Here is a 15,673-nt window from a genome sequence, read left to right as displayed (position 1 = left end):
TCTCTCCCTTTGGTCTCACATAGAAGTTGACATTTTAAAAGATGGGCCATATCATCCTTTACCCTGTATTCTGATTTACCTTAGTCCTATCGAGATCAGTTTCATTCATAACTCTATTTGAAGTCTGATCACTTTCTCAACTCTAAACAGTTCTGGTATGGGGTAACTGCTGACTTTCATAGCTTCAGAGCTCTAACTCTGAGTCTTAGGTGTCACATAAATACTCAAAGTTTCCGGGAATGACCAGTTTAAATACAATCAGTTCAGTATTTCAGAATTTAGAAAATAACAGTTACAACTTCTGAACATATGTGACTGCTGTAAGAGCTTACAATCTAGGACCTTTTACAATAGGCTCCAACGTCATAGCCCATGCTCTCGACTTCAGTTACCAAATTTTATATTATAGTTAGTCCATATGATTGAGGCATGATAATATTTGTCTTTTTGGTCCTGACATGGAAATGGCTCTTAGGTATAATAATAAATAGGCTTAGTTTCCCCATTACAGAAATAAGTTTCATAAGATCAAGCCTCAAGATTGAGGACTTGGTCTATTGACTTGAGAGTCCCTATAAGAGAGTATGAGAAATTTCCTAGGTGGGGGAGTTTAATAGATCCATATTTTTTCTCCAGTCCTCAAGGGACCTTGCAAATACTTTTTTATTATCTGCCCAACATACTCCAGAAAATCAGGATACAAGATCTCCTTCCCTATTCTAGGCTCCATATGTTTAGGTTCTTTAAATGAACTGACCTGACAGGTTAAGTCAGATTGTGTGTTACAGAAAATGTAAATTTTGGACAAAATAAACATCTCTGCCTTTGGTCTCACACAGAAGGTGAAGTTTCAGAATACACACAATATTATCCTTTACCCTATATTCTGATTTACCTTAGTCCCAACCAGATTAGCTTCAGTTATATCTCTAATTGAAGTCTGTTGTCTTTTTTGACTTCTTTAACAGTTGCAATATGTAATAATGCTGACTTTCAGGGCTGCAGTACTCTAACTCTAAGCCTTAGCTTAGGTATCCCGAGTTCCAGGGAAATGCCAGGTTATATACATGGAGCACAGCATCTCAGAATTTAGAAATAACACTTAAAACTCATAAATAAATGTGACTGCCTAAGAGCTTCTAATCTAGATCCTAACTTCCCTATAAATATTTTCTAAACGAGACCATACAATATCTGTCCTTTTGTTTCTGGTTTATTCTGCTCAGCATAATGTTTTCAGGGATCATTCCTCTTGTTGCATACCTCCTAACTTCATTCCTTTCTGTAGTCTCACAATATTTCATAGTATGTTTATGTCACAGTTTGCCCTCGTGCTCCTCAGTCGATGTACCCTTCGGGCACCTCCATCCATCGGCTATAATGAATAATGCCACCATAAACAGTGTGCTAATGTCTATTTGAGTCCCTGCTTTCAGTTATTCTGAGTAAATTCCTAGTAATGGGATTGCCTAATCACATGATGACCCTATATCCAGCCTTCTGTGGATCTGTTACATTACTCTCTGGAGGGACTGTACCATTCTGCTACCCTACCAACACTGAAAAGGGATATCTTTCTCTCCACATTTTTTCTAGTACTTGAATCTTTCTGTTTATTGATTTATCTTGAATCGGCAGATTTTGTTGAGATATTTTTATATAGCATATATTCTATCCAAAATAAATAATTAGTCTTACAGAATCCTCACTTAGCTGTACAATCATCATCACTCTCAATTTTAGACAATTTTCACTGCTCCAAAAAGAAAGATAACAGATAGACACAACCACACCAATGAGAAAATCCAAAACTCCTTGTAATTCTTATCTCCCATCTGCAATTTCTAACCCTATGGTTTTAAAAATTTCTTAACCAGCAAATATTAGGATACAGTCCCTGATTTTTATAGCATGTATAGCTAAAAACCTCTACCCTCATACCATTGAAAAAAAACTCTCTGATGTATTTAATATTCTTTAAAGGGTCACTATAGCGTTTGTGTTAAAAAGGATAATTTAGTGGTAGAATTCTCGCCTTCCATGAGGGAGACCTGGGCTCATTCCTGGTCCATGCACTTTCCAGAAAAACAAACAAATAAATAACATTTAAGAAGGAAAGACAGGAAAGTTGGATTATTTTTGTCAGAGACATATTAAACAATTTCAAATTATAAGGTAGATGAGATTTTTTTCAAGGACATCAGAATGTATGAGGACAATCTAGGGTTACAGCATCACACATATAGCCAGTTTGTGCAAAGAAGTGGAGAATAAATAAAAGACCCAATTATGGGTTGCAGATGACTGGTATAAGAACTACTGAATACCTGAATTTGTCTAAGCTGCAAATAGCACATTTTCTTCTTCATGTGCTAAAACAGCAGCTTGCATTTTACCACATGAGTACTGCTAATAGGTGAATAGCATGTTTGAATTTGAATGAGGTGGTTTCTAAAGGAGACATTGTAGTCACACAGAGCTCTCCATTTCCTCCTCCAAGTGACTATATTAGCAAATTGTATGGACACCTCCAAACCTACCTGAAGGGCTACGTATAAAATATATCATTATAATACATATTTCTTTCTTGCACATCCAAATTCTGGTAACATAGAATGCAGTGAATTAAATGTTTTCTCAAAAGTTATTGTCCCCGCACAGGTAACTAAAAGAGTATGAAAGGTGAGGTGAAGGAGGTCTCCAGGTCCTCAAATAGATACCCCAATGTCACCGCGTCTAGTGTGTAATTAAATACTTAAATAAATATTTTGTAGAGTTGAGCTTGCTTCAGGGAAAGTTACAGGATCTTCTTTCTTTAGATTAAAAAAAAAATCATATAGATAATTACCATAGCTTTCTGTGATGTTTTAGGTACAGTCTTGCCTAAGAGCAGAAAGCTAAGCAGGTGATTTCTTAAAGTACTTTTCAGCTCCAGGGTAATAAAAATACACTAAACTTTCTGAAGCTGTAAAACCATAACTAACCATTAAAATTTAAAACTGAACAATCATATTCTGTTAAAGTATAATTCTCTAAAATACAGGGCAAAAAATAAAAAGAGGTAAGATAAAGATCAATTAACATTTTCAGCTAAAAATCAGCAAACATTGTTAAAATGTAAGATTTAACACTTCAAATTACTCCTATGTCAAATAAAGAATTTACCTAGTTACAGGGAACTTTTTCAATAAGAAATTATGGATAACAGATGGTTTGTGTGGTTTATCTACTATACAGCCCTCTATAAGAACTGTATAATCTCAGCAATCCTAATCATTTATGGAATTATTTCCTTTAGAGCATTTAATATGAAACCTTGAAGAGGTCACTAGAGTGACAACATATCTCATGAGATCTTTTCCTGTAGTATAAATGGCTAAGCATTGCTTACATCATGGATTTCTATAACACTAGTTCCTGCTTAAGTCAGATCAATTACAACACAACTAACCATGATGATGATTTACTGTGTCAGACACTGTTTTAAGTACATGTTAAGTCACGGCACTCTTATGAAATAAGCTGTCTTATTATCCCCATTTTATACCTAAGTAAACAGAGAGGTTCACTGTCTTTCCCTGGATCACACAACTAGAGAGTGTGAGCCTTCACTCTTCACCCCATACCTGACCCCCACTACCAGTGCCTCTGAAGAAGAAAAGACAAATTACTGCAACTGGAAGCTTGCAGAGAGAGGAGCCAACATTTTCGCAATACATTGTTCTATGAAGTAAAAACTATCTTTCAATTCCACTTATGTCTCCTTCTCTATTTCCACAACTCCAGACACCCTTTGCAGAAAAAAATGATCCATATTTTTACCTCATTTGACCAAACAACATTTAGAAAGTCTATGACTATTTTTAACATCTGTTTAAGTGAACTATTTTGAGATAATTATTTATTTGATCTTTATTAATGTCTTGTTAAGTAGGTGAGGCTGATGTCATTATCCCTGTTCACAGGAGAGGAAGGAAAACTTAGGCCCAGAAGGTTTAAATTGCAGTAAGTTTATCAAGACAGATCTAAAAAAGTTTGATGTGATAATTTAAATGCTATCGTAAGTTCTACTACCATTTTCATTTGCAGGTTTTTGTTTGTTTGTTTGTGTGTTTTGAGGTAGATGTAGACCAAAGAGTTCATGGCAGGATATCTTCTACTCCCTATTAGGCAAAAGGGGTTTGCCTGTCAAGCAAAAGAGATTATGATAAAATAAGTTAAATGAACGTGCCCCTTCACATATTACAGTAACCCACCTGGCAGATATATTTTTGTTTATCTGTTAACATAGTAGCAAAGGTAAATATCTTAAAACATAGTATCTTTGAAGACTAAAGCCTTAAAGAGAATTTTTATTTGGAGTACATTATCTAGCAAGGGTTATTTCAGGTTAACTATTGACAAAAATTCCAATCTGCTTCTGTTGCTTTTATGCAATTATTACCATTCTATGGAAATAACTTTCTGTCGATCAAATTGTGCCCATGGGGCTGGAACATATCTAGCATGCTCAAATTATAACTTGTGCTCAAATTATAATATAAGCAACAAAAGCTACTACTACACTACTGCATGCAAAGTGATCTGATATAAAGCCATGCATAACTAAGAAACAGAAAAACTGGAAGCAGTATTTCAGTCCTTTTAATAACACAGAAATTTGTATATAAAGTCTACATGTTCAAATTTTGGCAGTCAGTAAATATTCATTGCATAGGACAAAAAATGTATAATTATTTAGTTATATTTTCTTAAATGCTTGGCTATTCTTTTTCTTTTTGGCATGGGCAGGCACCGGGAATCGAACCCGGGTCTCCAGCATGGCACACAAGAACTCTGCCTACTGAGCCACCGTGGTCCGTCCACTTGTCTAGTTTTAAGAAGAGAATAGGATCTCTTTACGGGGCTCAAAAGTTTCATGGGAGCTAGGGATGATAAAACCAATACACCACTCTTCATAATGTTTTAAAACGTGTGTGTACGTATATGTGCGTTCAGAAGAAGTGGTGCAGGGGGAAGGGATAATTAAGAAGACAAAGGAAAAGATCTGCCTCTGCTTATTTTTAGAAATTTGGAAAAGTCAGAAGTCATGGAAAGAGGTGTTTAACAAAGATAAAAACTTGAACTTCATTAAACCCATAACCAACATCACATAATCTGTAGGCTTTATTCACAGGGGTTTTGAGAGGATGAATTAACATGAAACATGTGAAAGTGCTTTGTAAATGGTTTACGCTATACAATTCAAAGATTAAATGGCATTGGAACTTTAAATAAACCATGATTCATTTATGCTTAAAATTCTACATTTATAAAACCCTAACAATAAAAATTTTAAGTTTTATTTTGGAAAAAATAACACCTAAAATTTTTACATTGTATTTCATATATACTTAAAAACTATCAATGTATACAGTTAAGTGAAGAAAAGCAAGTTATGAAACATTATTATTCTGCTCTTATTGTGATTAAAATTTGGCATGTGCATTTCTGGAGATATACATAAAAACCTAATAGTAAGTTCCCTGGGGGAAAAAATTCCTTTTTATTCTTTCGTACAAAGTTGAAAAAAACACTTTGGTCATCTATTATCTTCTACTATTTTTTCAATTAACAATCAATTTTAAAAACTAATAAGGAAATAAAACGGGGAAATTATTCACTTTCTTGTTTTACTACTGAAAGCTTAGTAAAATTCAAGGCATAATTCAAGAAAAAAATGCAAGAAAACTTTTTGAAAAGGCAACAGTATGTTATCTCAGGCATTTTATATATGTACGTATATTTTTTCTTTATTAGAGAAATTGTGGATTACAGAACAATCAGGCATAAAATACAGGATTCCCATACACCACCCTATTGTTAATACTTTGTATTGGCATGGAACATTTGTTAAAACTGATGAAAGTATATTTTTATAATTGTACAATTAACTACATAGTCCATGATTTAAGTTTAAGTCAGTACAGTTTCATGGATTTTGTGTTTGTGTAGCGCAGTTTCATGGATGCTTAAAAAAATTTTTATTCTGTTCCCATATATACAACCTGATGTTTTCCCTTTTACCACATTCATATATATATTTCAGTGCAGTTAATTATATTCACAATATTGTGCTACCATTGTCACCATCCATTACCAAAACATTTATTCCCATCATTCCAAATAGGATACCTGTACATTTTTAAGCCTTAACTTACCGTTCTCTAGCTCCACCATGACCCCTAGTAACCTATATTCCAGATTCTGACTCTATAAGTTTGCTTATTATAATGACTGCATATAAAAATATGTAATGTTTCATGAAATTGCATGTTATCCTTGCACAGAGGCCACACTAACCTTCCCTGTAACATTCCAATTTTAGTGTATGTGCTGCTGAAAAAAGCACATAATATATATAATATATTTATTAATATAAAATAATAATATATAAAGTTTATACACACACATACACACAGAAATTTAACAATTATTTATTTTTCGGTTCCCCCAAATCCCACGGTCCCTTCTTAGAACTGGATACAGCTATACAGTTCATAGCAATGGCATGGGTAGCTTCAGTGTCAGAATTCAAATTTCATATTCATTTGTATGAATATTACTGCCTTATGTATTTTTAAAAATAATTTCATATTTCTGAGGCATGGAGGTCTATGCTTTACAATTTCTTGAGACCATTCTTATTTGGCTGTTTTAGAAGTAGTTCATTTGTCTTATTTTCAACGGAAAGAAATTCCCTATACATGAGAATTGTATGGTCATGACATTTCAATAGCAAAAACACCATATTTTAAAATAGGTTTGATCAGTTCCTTACATTTTTTATCTTTTCATTTAAAATCAAGAATTGTATTGATTTCTTCAGAAGATAATACAGTGCCATGAGAAAATGTATTTTTAAAAACCTGTCTATTATAGCAACATACATACAACTCAAATTTTCCCATATTAAACACTTTTCAGTATACAATTAGTAGTATTAATTACATTATTAATTGATAAAGAAAAAATTTTTTAAGTTATCAATATATTGTATTACATATTCTGTAAAGGGAAAAATACTCATCTAGTATAGGAACTGAATCAGGAAATAAAATATAAACATTCATTTTTGACACATTTAGGCAGAATACCAAATAGTAAATCCTACTGATTATACTAAGAAAAGAGAAATCAGATCTTCAGAGTAGTTAGGCTACCTCAAAAGGCAAAGCGTTTTGGTTCCTGGAATGCCTTTCCATCTGCAGCTTTAATGACATCCAAAAAATCCAATTCAATGATAATTCAGAAGACTTGATCTACAGCCTAATATTCCTACTTGAAGGTAGGAATTCTAACTTAACTATAGAGGTAGATATTGTGTAGGATTAATAGAAGGTAACAAAGATAATTCAAATAATGCTGGAAAGGAAAATTTATGTAGGGTCACACAGTTCCATGTATATTTCTAGGCAGAGTCCCAAACAAGCTGTTTAAAATGAACTAAAATCAGTACAGGAATCTCTAGAAGGAATTGATGTATTCTAGTAAAAGTAAAGTCCTAAAATTAAATACTAAAATTAAATACTGAACTCTACTTTATCATGATTACCATTTTAAAATGGAACTGCCTGCTAGGAAAAGATGTAAGGGAGGGATGAATTATATGGAAGTGGTTTGTTGGGGAAAAAAGAGTAGAAAGGACCAGCTGAGAAGCATAATGGGCAGAGGGGCAGTAAAGACTGATATTACAGAATTTATTATTTCTCTTTGGTTTACGAGTTCTTTGAGAAGAATGCTAAAATCATAGGGCAAAAAAATCAACCCAAATTTATACGATGTCTGCTCTTGCCATTTTTTAAGACCAAAATCCTTATGCCAGGCTACCAGTGTGTATTAGGGAAGGGTAAGGAAGCTAGGTTTTATCAAGGCTTACTGACCTTGGAAAAATTAAAGGAAAAGAAAAAAAAGGCCATTATCTACTTATTCAAATTTTAATACCAAAAAAAGAGGCAAAGAATAATTTTAACAGAGAAAAAAAAAAGTAGACTGGATTCTGAGAGCAAGTATAGATTGGTGAAGATGGGCTTGAAGTTGAGGCTGGTTTTGGAGTTAGTGGAAGCAAAAGCAAGCACAACAATAGAACTGCTCTGATGTCTTGAGAAACTTTATTATAAAGAAGGTGGTCTAAGGATTTGGCAAAGAATAACTACTACTGCAGAGTTTATCCAACCTAGAAATTAGGAAAAATGCTATGTGCCCTTTCTTTATCCAAAATAGGCTTTGTGAACTTATCTATTTAGTATTTTAATTTTGGTAAAAATGTATTTAAAGAATATTTGATACTAAATATGGAAGAAGCAATTATGATTATTTTATTTAATTTTTAAATATGCAGAGATAACTATTTTTTAAATATACATTTATTAGAGTTAAAAATAACTGTATTGCAAAAACACAGTTTCCCAAGTTCAGGGTATTTGTAAACAAGTACACAAATTTAGCCTAAACACAGTCCCTTTAGCACCTCTATTTTTCAGATGCACAATGTTTAAAACACAATATTCAAGGTTTTCTTCACATAGGAACATATAGGAAGTCCGTGAAAAATGCAAATTGCTATCTGTCCTGTCTTAATAATTTTTATAAAATCAATTTTCTAAATAAAACTTTGTCCAGCTAACAAGAAATATTAATCATAGCAATTTAGCTCCTTATAAGACCTGTTTTATTTAAAAGACAAGGCAGTCAAAACCAGTAATACGCTTTAAACCATATTGTGACTGATTTTTGAGTAGATATTCAAGAATCAGTTTCATCAATACAGGATGGGGTTTGGGGTGAAAAAAAATAAAGGCAGACAGAGAAGAAATGCTATGGATTATTTAGAAAGCAGCCATTAAGGAACATAGAAGGCTAAATTTAAAGTCAAATTCTCAGATTTCCATTGTATTCCTGGTAGTAATGATAGCAACTTGTAAAGAAAGAAAAGAATTGGAAGGAAATTAGATGTGGGGGCAAGGATAAGACGTACCAGTGGCATATGACATGGGACTGTCTAGGACCACTTGATTTACAGTACACAAGACTTCAAATCCAGGGCATAACCTCACAGACAGTTCCTCTGACATAAATACAGATTCCTTTTCCTCTCATTTTCCCTCATTATTAACATATGTTTGGTACTATTATTTCTTCCTATATTTCTTCTCCACTATAATTGAGTGGAGCTCAATTATACCCCTTTCACATTTTTCTTTTACATTAAAGAATAAAGAAATTTATTTGGTCTTCTATATTTCTCCCTTCTTTCTTGATCATACATTGCACTAAGCCATTATTTACAAATAACTGTTATTACTAGTCTGGACTTATTAAGTTTCCTGAAAGGTAATAAGACCTTTCTACTAAATTAAACCAAACCATCTCAGGTGGTTCCCTTTTATTTTATTTCGTTTTTACCACACACCCACCGTAGTCATCACTTTCATTTTATATGATCTACTTGTTGACATGTATCTTTTGAAATCTACTTCTAACCTCAACTCTGAACCTAGTCACAAAAAGTGTCCGTGAATCAACCAGATCATTCCAAAAGCCTGAGTGACTGATGGGTTTTGTACAATAATCTGAAGCCCTATAGATTTTCACTGGGTCAAGCTCACTGGGGTAAATTCCAAACTGAGAGTCACTCCAGCAAGAACAGAAATCCCCTCATAGCTCACACCTGGGAAGCATCTCTGTAAGTGGCTGAAAATAACTCAATCATTGTGGAAACGTCGAGTTCATAAACACACTACTTTACATACTTATGCAAAAGCATCAATTCTAAAAGCACTTCTATAAAAGTCTGAAAATAACACAGGCATAATGTACATTTTAAAATAAATGTACTAATGCTAATTAGCTAATGCTAATTAATCTACTCTAAATGCAAAGAATAGCAACCTCAAAAATGATATAGCATGCATATATGTTCAAAACAAGAACGACTGTAAACTAAAATCAGTCAATGTATTAATATGATGGGGGTTATTCATAACTTTTCCTTTTAACGTTTGATTTAATATATCCATTTATTTCCATTATGTTGGTTGTGTAATATGATTTTTTTTAAAAAGATCCATTGAGTTCTAATAAAAATAAGTCTAAAGAACAAAAAAATCATAGGTATCAATTTTAATTGCACATTATACCACAGAATATATTTCAACACATATCCTTTTCAGATATGAAACTAAGAACATTGTAGACAACGGGCTTAAATGTCTCACTCCACATTTTACTGAGAACAAAATTGACTGGGTACCCATTTACCCATTTATTGGGCATTTATGAGTGAACAGCACTTAACTGGCTACTATGAGTTTTCAAAAAAATATATAAATAACTTTTCCCACCCTCAGCCTCCTTAAAATTAGCAAGGAAGGACAAGGCTATCATCTGAAAAATTAAATAACAGCATAAGACTAAACTGAAGGAAAGCCACAGAGTTAGTATATGAGTAAATGACAAATTCATTTTTCAAACACACATTAAGGGTATATTACTTGTAAAGCATTATTTTAAGTGTGGAAATCAGTTATACACACTTAGACTTTTAACTCCAAAAATAAGCAAAAATATGGGATACTTAAGGAGAAAGGATATGATCCACTAATCTATCAGGACTGTAGGACATTATGGCTCACAGAGGTAGATCATTATGTTAAAGTACAATCATGCCAGCTCACACAACTGGAAATTCATGCCCTATTCTTTAAATTGGCTTAGACAGCAACATATGTAGCACTTTAATTAACTACAACAATTGGCATACTTTAAAAGTAGTGCAGAGATCTGAAATAATGCACTGTAACTAGTACTTGTAAGCCAATATTAATTCAATCTAACCTATATATAACAATGGGTACAGTGTTGCATTTAGATTATAGGGAGAAACTTGGGTATAATACAACTATATTCAGAAACTGAAACAAAAATGCTTTATTAGCAAAGTTCAAATCAGTAAGCAATAAGTAGAGTATATGCATTGCTGTGAATGTTTAAAAACTTACACATTAACATTAAAACAGACATACACATACACACTCAATTCTATTTTAAAGAGATCTCAAACTCAGACCTCTAAACTACCACTATAAATATTGTTAAAGAACTTTTGGTCTTTATATTGACCAAACTATTTCAACACTTTCTTATTTTAATAATTTGTAAATATAAAACTAAATATATATCTTAATCGTTCTAAAAAGAAAACTTAAAATGGCCATTTCTTTATATGTATTGAAAACATCATTAAAAATTCAATACCTTAGAAAACTAGCAACAACTTTGTTACCTAACAAACTTACATCATAATACATTCAAAATTTTTTATACTTGGGTATTTTCCACATAATTATAAAATAATTTTTTTTGTAATGACCATCTTTTAAGATAAAAACTAAAGCATTCCCTAGTTTATTCTGATCATATTTCATTTAAGAATCTACCTCTGTAATATAAATCTTTATCTATCTTTGATCACAAAATGCCTTTTCTTATATCAAATTCCATTTTTCTAAAACAGCTGAATTATGTCTATTTGTAGAAATATGAAAAGCAAACATTTAAATCATATTATCACATACATGTATATACTTAAAGTTGGTAGATAGAACCTCAGTCTGGGAGTGAAGAAAATGAATGAAAGCGAGTAGTTTGCTACTAATTAGCAAAATGACTTCAGACTAGTTACTAATCATGTCATCTTAGTTTCCTTATCTGCAAAATGAGGAAGACTTTATGATTTCTAAGCCTCCCTCCAGCTCTAAATTTCTATGATTTGAATATTTTAATTAAAAACCCACATTTTCATTTTCTAGAAACTAGGTTATAAAATTATAGAATAATAGTATAGTGGGTTATAGCTTAATGAAAACAACAAAGATATCACAGCACTAATTTGAAATATTTAACTGTCAGAAAGCAATGCTTTCAAGATAAAAAATGCAGGAGCAACAACTGCATATGGTTGTGCTGATTTAACAATGGAATGAACACTGATATCTACAAGATACTTCATTTATGGTATTACTTGCAAAAATACTTAATCTGTAAAGATAAAACTTGTAGACAAGTAACAAGAATTCACTGAAATGTTTTAGACCTTACTTTTGAAATGTAGCTCTTTTATACTCTGCATAATTCACATGTAGAAACTAAAAGCATTTAAAATGTATGATCACTAAAACCACATCATAATATAAATGTGTATAGGAAGAAAACTTTATTTCTTTTAATAACACATTACCAACTACATAATACTTATACAAATTAACACTTTTCTGTAATATTGAGAAATTCCCTAAAGGGTTAATGTTCAAGCATGTCATTAACAAACATCTGACTAATAAATAAAATATAACCTTAAATAAAGGCAAACAATGCACTTCCTGCTATTCACCTGGATACAGGTTTTACTGGAATTTAATTTTCTTACAAAAGTATATATTTTCAAAGAACATGAAACCATCTGCACATTTTTCAAAACAAACAAACAAAAAACAGAGCAAAACCCTTTGTGCTAGCAATTGTCGCAGGACTATATTTTGACATTTTTAACAGCCTGACAAACCACTCTGTTTGCTTTCTTCTGCCAATACAAATTAAGCCAAGGAGCAGTTTCTTCATTTATTTCATTCAATGTCACAAGACTACACCATGTCAGGGTAAAAGTCAGTCATCAATAATAACACATGCAGTTGCTATAACTGAAATATAAATGTTCACCTAAGCCCCTGTTTCAAAGACTGGCCCACTGAAACTTATTTAATAGGACCTATAAAACTAGAAGGATGTGGGAAGACTATGTACTATTAAATACCCATTTCTCAGCAAACTTTTCTCACTAACATCACAGAGCAAATTAAAGAAGGCCCTTAGAAAACAAATAAGCTTTAGATAGATGGCATCTTAAAGGTTTTTTTTCTTCCTAGTAGCTTTAACATTTTCACGTTTTCTAAACTTGCAGGAGTATTACCCCACAGGCATCCATGACAGCATCATGAGGTTTCAGATTTAGAGTGGGTGGTTGGATAAAGTTGGACACTGACCAGTTTTGTGTGTGCTGAAAGGCACCAGGCTGGAACATTGTATTTGGCAACTGGTTATGAGATTGCCAATGCAGTGAGTTGGAAGATGTATGCATTGGCACTCCATGTGGAACTTAAAAGGTTACTGCAGTCTTGACTTTGGCAGCTGCCTTCTTTAGGTGATCAAGAAGAGTTACGAGTGAAATCCAGAATCACATCTATGAAAACCAGAAGTTGTGCATGTTTAAGGCACTGCCAATCCTTCAGTTCTCAGAAACAGAAAGCATAGAGCAGTCCTTAGGGGGATTACATAGTAGAGAAAGAGTCATACTTTAAAACACTCAGCTAGGGCAGTACGACAGTGGCTCAGTGGCAGAATTCTTGCGTGCCATCCGGAGACCCAGGTTCGATTCCCGATGCCTGCCCATGCAAAACAAAAAAACCCACTCAGCTAATTTAACTCTATAACTTTCAGGGTGGCGTCTAAGTAAAAAACTCAGCAGATGTAACTGCACAAATGGGCGAAATAACTCTGTAATATTTAAGTATGAATATCATCAAGTTAAGTGTCCCATGCTCTTTACTATATATATGTCTGTATATACTCTGAACCCTCTGACTTCAAAAGCAATTTGTGATGACAACTCAGTTTCATGGAACAGTCATTAATGGTAGCAGCCAAAGGACTACTCTATGCTTTCTGTTCTTTTTTTTTTTTAAACTTTTTTAATTAATTAAAAAAAATTAACAAACAAAACATTTAGATATCATTCCATTCTACATATACAATCAGTAATTCTTAATATCATCATATAGTTGCATATTCATCATTTTTTAGTACATTTGCATCGATTTAGAAAAAGAAATGAAAAGACAACCGAAAAAGAAATAAAACGATAATAGAGAAAAAAAGACTATACATACCATACCCCTTACCCCTCGCTTTCATTTACCACTATTTCAAACTGAATTTATTTTAACATATTTGTTCCCCCTATTATTTATTTTTATTCCATATGCTCTACTCTTCTGTTGATATTGTAGCTAAAGGGAGCATCAGACATAAGGTTTTTTTTTTTTTTTTTTTTTTTTTTTTTTTATTAACGGAAAGAAAAAAAAGAAATTAACACAACATTTAGAAATCATACCATTCTACATATGCACTCAGTAATTCTTAACATCATCACATAGATGCATGATCATTGTTTCTTAGTACATTTGCATCAGTTTAGAGGAACTAGCAACACAACAGAAAAAGATATAAAATGTCAATATAAAGAAAAGAAATAAAAGTAGTAGTAATAGTAAAAAACAACAACAACAAACAAACCAACAAGCAAACAAAAACAAAAAAAAACCCTATAGCTCAGATGCAGCTTCATTCAGTATTTTAACATGATTACTTTACAATTAGGTATTATTGTGCTGTCCATTTTTGAGTTTTTGTATCTAGTCCTGTTGCACAATCTGTATCCCTTCAGCTTCAATTACCCATTGTCTTACCCTGTTTCTAACTCCTGCTGAACTCTGTTACCAATGACATATTTCAAGTTTATTCTCGAATGTCCGTTCACAACAGTGGGACCATACAGTATTTGTCCTTTAGTTTTTGGCTGGATTCACTCAGCATAATATTCTCTAGGTCCATCCATGTTATTACATGGTTCACAAGTTTATCTTGTCTTAAAGCTGCATAATATTCCATCGTATGTATATACCACAGTTTGTTTAGCCACTCTTCTGTTGATGGAGATTTTGGCTGTTTCCATCTCTTTGCAATTGTAAATAACGCTGCTATAAACATTGGTGTGCAAATGTCCGTTTGCGTCTTTGCCCTTAAGTCCTTTGAGTAGATACCTAGCAATGGTATTGCTGGGTCGTATGGCAATTCTATATTCAGCTTTTTGAGGAACCGCCAAACTGCCTTCCACAGTGGTTGCACCCTTTGACATTCCCACCAACAGTGAATAAGTGTGCCTCTTTCTCCGCATCCTCTCCAGCACTTGTCATTTTCTGTTTTGTTGATAATGGCCATTCTGGTGGGTGTGAGATGATATCTCATTGTGGTTTTGATTTGCATTTCTCTAATGGCCAGGGACATTGAGCATCTCTTCATGTGTCTCTTGGCCATCCGTATTTCTTCTTCTGGTAGGTGTCTGTTTAAGTCTTTTTCCCATTTTGTAATTGGGTTGGCTGTCTTTTTGTTGTTGAGTTGAATAATCTCTTTATAAATTCTGGATACTAGACCCTTATCTGATATGTCATTTCCAAATATTGTCTCCCATTGTGTAGGCTGTCTTTCTACTTTCTTGATGAAGTTCTCTGATGCACAAAAGTGTTTAATTTTGAGAAGCTCCCATTTATTTATTTCCTTCTTCAGTGTTCTTGCTTTAGGTTTAAGGTCCATAAAACCACCTCCAGTTGTAAGATCCATAAGATATCTCCCAACATTTTCCTCTAACTGTTTTATGGTCTTAGACCTAATGTTTAGATCTTTGATCCATTTTGAGTTAACTTTTGTATAGGGTGTGAGAGATGGGTCTTCTTTCATTCTTTTGCATATGGATATCCAGTTCTCTAGGCACCATTTATTGAAGAGACTGTTCTGTCCCAGG

General features: G+C 33.0%; 1 protein-coding gene and 1 non-coding gene across 20 annotated transcripts in view; both read right to left on the bottom strand.

Moving 5' to 3' along the window:
* The window catches only part of EHBP1 (EH domain binding protein 1), a 559,717-nt gene that overhangs the window by 322,085 nt on the left and 221,959 nt on the right, over window positions 1–15,673 (bottom strand). The gene's annotated exons all lie outside the window — the stretch shown is intronic.
* LOC143661793 (U6 spliceosomal RNA) lies at window positions 6,285–6,391 on the bottom strand. The gene has a single exon (XR_013164845.1). It is a non-coding gene; the product is annotated as a U6 spliceosomal RNA (small nuclear RNA).

This window comes from Tamandua tetradactyla, chromosome 17 (genome assembly GCF_023851605.1).
Source record: "Tamandua tetradactyla isolate mTamTet1 chromosome 17, mTamTet1.pri, whole genome shotgun sequence".
NCBI lineage: Eukaryota > Metazoa > Chordata > Mammalia > Pilosa > Myrmecophagidae > Tamandua > Tamandua tetradactyla.
This window is presented reverse-complemented; position numbering and strand designations above follow the sequence as displayed.